The following is a 7,698-nucleotide window of genomic DNA, read 5'->3' on the forward strand; positions in this document are numbered from 1 at the left end:
ATAAAGATGACCCTTGGGTTGGCCGACCCAAGGGAAAGGTATAGGTGGTGGTGAGGTAAATGGTAAAACCAAGGTTGGGCCTTGCTGGAGGAGTTTTATTCAAAGTGAACTATCAAGGGGGTCCCATAAATCACCAGACCGCGTAAGGAACGCAAAATCCGGGAACATAACACCGGTATGACGGAAACTAGGGCAGCAAGAGTGGAACAAAACACCAGGCAAAAGGCCGAGTCTTCCACCCTTTACCAAGTATATAGATGCATTAATTAAAATAAGAGATATTGTGATATCCCAACATAATCCTGTCCGCCATGGAGCAATCTTCAACTTCACCTGCAACTAGCAACACTATAAGAGGGCTGAGCAAAGCGGTAACATAGCCAAGCAACGTTCGGTAGGAAGGGTGTCAAAGGTTAGAGGTTCATGGCAATTTGGGAGGCTTGATATATAGGTGATAGGTAGCGCAACATAGCGATAGAACGTAGCAACTAGCATAGCAATGATAGTAGTGAGATCCAGGGTAGCGGTCATCTTGCCTGAAATCCCGCAAGGAAGAAGAACGAGTCCATGAAGAAGACGAACGGGAGTAGTCGAACGAATCCTCACAATAGCAACATTACCAGAACTAAGAAGCAACACCGGAAATAAACAAACAACATGGTAAATGCACAAGCATAAACATGGCATGATGCACAAACAAGTATGATGCATGTCCGGTTTAAAGAGCATGGCATGGCAAAGTGCAACAAACAATACTACAAATTAAGTGGAGCTCTATATGCAACGAGTTGCATATTGACAAAACACCACATGGACATACTTAGTTTAATCTCGTTTAAGCTACCAAGCAATATTAAATGTTGTTAAACATGGCAAGAGGTGAAGCATAATTAAACTACACATTTTAGGCAATTTAAATGAGGCCGGAAGAACTAACAACAATTCCGGAAAATCCTCATGTGCATATTTTAGATTTGGTACTGGTCTGCCCTAAACCATATTTTAAGGTTGTTAAACAGGAAAATAAAGTGGACCATGTTATTCTATGCATTTTTTCACCCCATTTACATATAAAGAACATTTAATTCTGACCTACGGTTATTTAGTTGTGAAATAAATCATGTAAACATGGCATTTAAGCAAATTTAATCAAATAGCATTTTAAACATTTTAAACATGGATGAAAGTGGCAAATTATTAATCTACGAAAATTCTAAGCATTTTACATATATAGTTTATTTAAATCTGATGCACGATTAATGAGTTATTAATGCATGAACTTCAGGGTTTTTTTTGTAAAACTGGCATCTCTGGATTATAGCAAAATTCGCAGCGCAGGAAAAAAAATACACATGGGCTGAATCTGGAGCACTGTTGGGCTGAATAGAGTGGAGGGGCTGTGGGGAGCTCACCCATGGGCCAAGGCCCGGTTCGGTGGTGAGGGAGGCCTGCAGGGGCGCGTTGGGCCCTGGGGAGGCGCTGGGCCACGCAGCGTGCTGGACGCGACCCAGGCGTGGTCAACGTGAGGCGAGGCGAGCGAGCTGCTGCTGCTCGTTTCTGAAGAACAGAAACAGCAGCAGGTTCAAGCGCCGGCGGTTGGGCGCGATGGACTTCAGCGACGGGGCAGAGGTGGACTTGGGGCTTCGGTGAGAGGAACTTGAGGCGCAGGGGACGGCGAGCTCGAGCAGATCCGGCCGGCGGGGTCGCGCAGGTGAAGAAGGTTCCATGGTCTGGCGGCGTCCTTGTATATCCCTGAGAGAGAGAGGGAGAGCGTTTGAGAGAGAGGAAAACAGAGGAGGAGAAGGCAGCAGGAAAAAGGGAGGCAGGGAGAAGAAAGGGCACGGTCCTGCTGGTCCGGTGCTGTTCCGATCCGGCAGAGGCGAGGCGGAGCGGATTTGGGAGGAGGCTGTGGAGGCCGGCTCCAAGGAGGACGGGCGCGGGTCAACGGGGCGCAGAGGAGGTCCCTGACGGCGGGGCTTGGCGAGCTCGGCATCGAGGAAGGAGCTCCGGAGCAGAGGAAAACTCCATGGCGTCCATGGCGTCGGGGAATAGCCTAGGGCGGTGCCATGGCTCGATCTGTTGCAAGCAGAGGAAGAAAGGTGAGGAACAAGGGGAAGAGGCTGGTTGCGAGGGGATTTGGGCAGGTGATGGCTGCAGCGATCTGGTTGGGTGGAGATGGATCGGGAAGGTGGAGGCTGGTTGGGTGGCTGAGGAAACCGAGGAGGATTTGGAATGAGCGGCGGCGGTGAGTGAGGGGATTGATGGGACAGCCGTCCAAGATTTAGGGTTGGACAAAATATATACATTAGGTGGATTAGGTTAGGGGCTACCTCATCCCTACGATCGTAATCAGACGGTCGTGAATAAAATAGTTAGGGAGCCCAATTAACAAAACAGGGATGTTTTTTAGACGTTAGGGGATGATCCGGACCCAACGGTCATGACCATGCGGGTCGGGTTCGGGGCAAATTTCGGACGCGCACAAGAGGGGGGCTGCGAAGGAGGGGGTCCATGACTAGCAGAGAGATATGGTGGTCAAACAAAAGGGGAACGCGAACCCGGTTGGACTCGAAACGGTCTACGAACGCAACGGAGAGAAGCGAGGAACGACAACTACGAGCGGATGCAAGTTTTAAAACATGACGGCAACGGAGTGCCGATGCAATGCGAATGATGCGATGATGAAATGCAAGACATGAACAAGATGCAAAACAAAAAAAAACAAAAACCCAACCACGGAGGAAAAAACATATCGCATCTCCGGAAAAGGCAGGAGTTGGAGTTACGAATTTGGAAAGTTGTATCTGGGGCGTTACACCTTCCCACTCAATATTTGGGAAGAGGCCTAGGGCCTTTGCCTATAAATAGGAATAGCCACCATAGTATCTGGGCATCTAGAAGGGACAACACCACCACAGGAACAGACCCTCGTGAGGCTGTTCTTCCTTGTATTGTTCATCCTCAGCCCAAGAGACAATCCACCACACCACACACTGGAGTAGGGTATTACACCACCATGGTGGCCTGAACCAGTATAAACCCTGCGTCTCTTGTGTTGTTCTTCTCGCAGTTTAGACTCTAGCGATTCAGTGAGGAACAGGTAGGTAGAAGGCGAAACCTCCGCACGCACCCCAGTGTTCGAACCTCAAGGGTCTGCCGGAACCCTAAATCCGACATTTGGCGCGCCAGGTAGGGGTGCGCCGGAATTCGTCTTCCGTCGCCCTGCTCTTCTCCGACCGTCGCGTCCATGGCTGAGGCTCGTCGGGTTGCTCGCGCCGCTCAAGTCGCCCGGACGGCTCCCTCGTCATTCCCTGTCGCCTGTCGTCAACACCGCCACCGGCCCGGCGGGGAACGAGCAACGAGTATCGCCCCTGCATCCCTCCGTGGCCTCCTGGGAAAAGCCGCGCGACCTCTTCCTCGCCCACGATGCTGCACCGGCCTCCTCGGTCGTCGCGGCCCTCCTGGGCGGCTCGCAGGCGCCGCCCTCCAGTCACCATGTCAAGCCGTTCATCCGCCAGGTCGGCACCGCCTCCGTGCGGCAGGGGGCTTCCCGGGACCGGTCGGAGCCACAAGCCAGGCTAGCCTTCAGTTCGGAAGACCACCCCTCCAACTCGGCCTTCTCGGGTGCGCTCCCGATGTTGTGCACCCCCACCATCTGCTAGGTGGCTGTCACCAGGACCCTCATCGACGGTGGCGCGGGCCTCAACGTGCTTTCAGTCGAAACTTTCGACCTCCTCCGCATACCCCGGGGGCGGCTGCGGCCGAGCCAGCCCTTCATGGGCAGCGGGGCGGGTGTTCCAGCTCCTTGGGACAGATCCGACTCCCAGTGACCTTCCGCACCTACGACAATTTCCGCACGGAGCTGGTCGATTTCGACATCGCCCTCTCGGCCTCCCCTACAATGCCATCCTCGGCTACCCAGCACTGGCCCAATTCATGGCCGCGACTCACCCGGCATACAACCTCATGAAGATGCCCGGGAGTAGCGGAGTCCTCACTGTGCAACGCGCTGCGAGCGCTCAAGCTCGCCTTCAAGACGGCGACGTCAGCACAGCCCGCCAACGCGGGGGCCCCCGAGCCCAAGGGGGCTGCACCAGCCAAGAAGAAACAGTTGTTCACCCAAGACAAGGGGGAGACCAAGCAGATACCCGTCGACGAGGACGGGTCCACCAGCGCCACTTTCACCATAGGCGCCCACCTCGGGCCCGAGCAGGAGGAAGCCCTGGTCAAGTTCCTGCGTGAAAACAAGAAGTTGTTCGCTTGGGAGCCCGACCAGCTGGCAGGGATCCCACGGGGCGTGATCGAGCACCACCTCAACGTGTGCCCCAACGTGCGCCCCGTGAAGCAGAAAGCGAGGCAGCAGTCCACTGAAAAGCAGGCCCTCATCGTCCAGGAGACCCGCAAGCTAGAATCCGCGGGGGTCATTCGCGAGGTTCGATATCCAGATTGGTTGGCCAACCCTGTGGTAGTACCAAAGAAGGGAGGGAAGGAACACATGTGTGTCGACTTCACCAACCTCAACAAAGCATGCCCGCAAGATCCTTTCCCGCTCCCACGCATCGATCAAATCGTCGATCCCACCGCTGAGTGTGACCTGTTATGCTTCTTGGACGCCTTCTCCGGGTATCATCCGATCAAGATGGCGGTGGAAGACGTGGAGAAGACGGCCTTCCTGACCCCATGTGGGGTGTACTGCTATACATGCATGCCCTTCGGACTGCGCAACGTGGGGGCAACCTTTCAGCGGCTCATGCACATCACCTTGGGCCTGCAACTCGGGAAGAACGTGGAAGCTTACGTCGACGACATTGTAGTGAAGTCTCGCGAGGCCAAGACCCTGATACAGGACCTGGAGGAAACCTTTGCAAACCTCAACGCAGTAAGCTTGAGGCTCAACCCGGAGAAGTGTGTCCTTGGAGTCCCCTCGGGCAAGCTCTTGGGTTTCCTCGTGTCCCACCGAGGCATCGAGGCCAACCCAGAAAAGGTCAAGGAGGTTGAGGACATGAGCCCGCCAAAGACCCTCAGAGAGATGCAGAAGCTCACTGGGCACGTGACTACACTGGGGCACTTCATCTCCAGGTTAGGGGAGCGAGCGCTGCCTTTCTTCCAGTTGATGAAGAAAAAGGGGCCCTTTGAATGGACTGAAGAGGCCGATAAGGTATTCCAAGATCTCAAGAGATACCTGACCAGCCCACCGGTGATGGTGGCCCCACGCCCACAAGAGCCCTTGGTACTCTACCTCGCCGCCACTCCCTACTCTGCCAGCGCGGTCCTGGTGGTGGTTAGGGAGGAGCGTCGAACCAAGGCCGCGACAGCTGCCCGCGCCAAGGCAAAGCAGGACCAACAAGGACTCACAGAGATCACTACCACGATTGAGGAAGATCAGCCGCCGCAGGGGAACGCACCGGGAGCGGGAGAGGCCCTTCCCCCAGGCAACCAGCTTCTGGAGGCTCCGCCGTCTCAGGAGGCACCACGGCTTCCGGAGGACACCACCAGCACCGACGCTCCAAGCCTCGTCGAGCACCCAGTGTACTTCGTCAGCATGGTGTTGCGGGATGCGAGGGCACGGTACCCTATGCCTCAAAAACTTCTCCTCGCGCTACTGGTGGCCTCACGCAAGCTGCGGCACTACTTTCAGGGTCACCCTATCAAGGTTGTCTCAGCGTACCCCTTGGAAAGAGTGCTCCGGAGCCCTAACTCAGCCAGAAGGGTCGCCGAGTGGAACATTGAGCTGCAAGCATTTCAGCTCGAATTCAGCATGACCCGAGTCATCAAGGGAGCCGCACTAGCGGATTTCGTGGCCGAATGGACGGAGGCACCGGGCCTGAAGGCCGGCGAGGATCGATCCCTCTCCCCAGGAAGCGAGGCACCAGAAGGCTGGGTCATGTACTTCGACGGAGCGTTCTCTAGGCAAGGCGCAGGGGCTGGGGCGGTGCTCATATCTCCCACTCAAGACAAGCTCCATTACGCCGTGCATCTCTGTTTCCAGCAAGGCGAAAAGGTCTCCAACAACATAGCGGAGTATGAAGGCCTGATAGCAGGCTTGAAGGCCGCAGCTGCCCTAGGGGTAAAGTGCCTAACCATCAAGGGCGACTCACAGCTCCTCGTCAACTTCTCCAACAAGGTATGCGAGCCAAGAGACGAACACATGGACGCCTACCTTGTGGAGGTCCGCAGGATGGAAAAGCAGTTCTGGGGGTTGGAGTTGCAGCATGTGCCCCGTGGCACCAATCAGGAGGCCGATGACATCGCCAAACGAGCATCCAGGCGGCTACCTCAGGAGCCTGGCGTCTTCGAGGAGCGGCTCTTCAAGCCCTCGGCCATGCCATCGCTATAAAACACGGTGCAGCCTCAGGAAGAGCATCCCCAGCCACCTACCTCGGGAGCCCCGGCCTGTGGCCCAGCCTCAGGAGCGCGCCTGCTCCTGACAATGGAGCCTCAGGAGGGGCGCTGGATCACAGAGCTCCGGAGTTACTTAACGCAAGGGACCCTGCCGGAGGAGGAAGAGGAAGCGGAGCGTGTGGCGCGACAAGCCACAGCATACTGCATCAAGGATGGGGAACTCTACCGGAAGCGACCAAATGATGTATCCCTATGCTGCATCTCCAGGGAGCAAGGGAAAGAGCTGCTGGCAGACATACACGGTGGAGACTGTGGGCACCACTCGTCATCACGAACCCTCGTGGGCAAGGCATTCCGAAGCGGTTTCTATTTGCCTACTGCGCTCAATGACGCTGTCGAACTGGTAAAGGCTTGTTAAGCCTGTCAATTCCATGCGAAGCAGATCCATCAGCCGGCGGGAGGTCTGCAGACCATACCCCTCACATGGCCATTCGCAGTCTGGCGGCTTGATATCCTGGGCCCGTTTCCCCGGGTGCCAGGGGGCTATTGCTACCTCTACGTCGCCGTGGACAAATTCACCAAGTGGGCTGAAGTGGAAGCCGTCCGCACCATCCCCGCGGGTTTAGCTGTCAAGTTCATCAAGGGCATCGTGAGCCGGTTCAGGGTGCCGAACCGCATCATCACCGACAACGGTTCGCAGTTCACCAGTAACCTCTTCAAAACATATTGTGCTAACCTTGGAACACAGATATGCTACGCTTCAGTGGCGCACCCCCGAAGCAACGGCCAGGCCGAGCGGGCCAACGCGGAGGTCCTGAGGGGCCTCAAGACCAGAACATTCAAGAAGAAGCTGGAAGCTTGCGGCAGAGGCTGGTACGACGAGCTCCAGTCCGTGTTGTGGTCCATCCGCACGACTGCAACCAAGCCGACTGGAGAGACCCCTTTCTTCTTGGTCTATGGAGCCGAAGCGTTCCTCCCTCACGAGGTCAGATGTCGGTCCGCATGGGTCCTGGCGTTCGGCGAAGCGCAGCAGGACGCCATGCGGGAGATGGACCTTGTGCTGGGGGAGGAGCGTCGCCGAGAAGCCGCGCTGCGAGCGGCGAGATATCAACAAGCACTCCGGCGATACCACTGCCGCAACATCCGCCCCAGGACTCTTGAGGTAGGGGACCTCGTGCTCGGGCGGGTTCTCTCCAGGGAGGGACTGCATAAGCTCTCTCCCATGTGGGAGGCCCGTTCAAGGTTGTTCATGTTTCCAGGCCCGGCTCCGCGTGCTTGGAGACTCAGGAGGGGGTGCCAGTCCAGAATGCATGGAACACCCAGCACCTCCGGAGGTTTTACCCCTGAAAAGGCCCA

Source organism: Triticum dicoccoides, chromosome 2B (assembly GCF_002162155.2).
Source record: "Triticum dicoccoides isolate Atlit2015 ecotype Zavitan chromosome 2B, WEW_v2.0, whole genome shotgun sequence".
Taxonomy (NCBI): Eukaryota; Viridiplantae; Streptophyta; class Magnoliopsida; order Poales; family Poaceae; genus Triticum; species Triticum dicoccoides.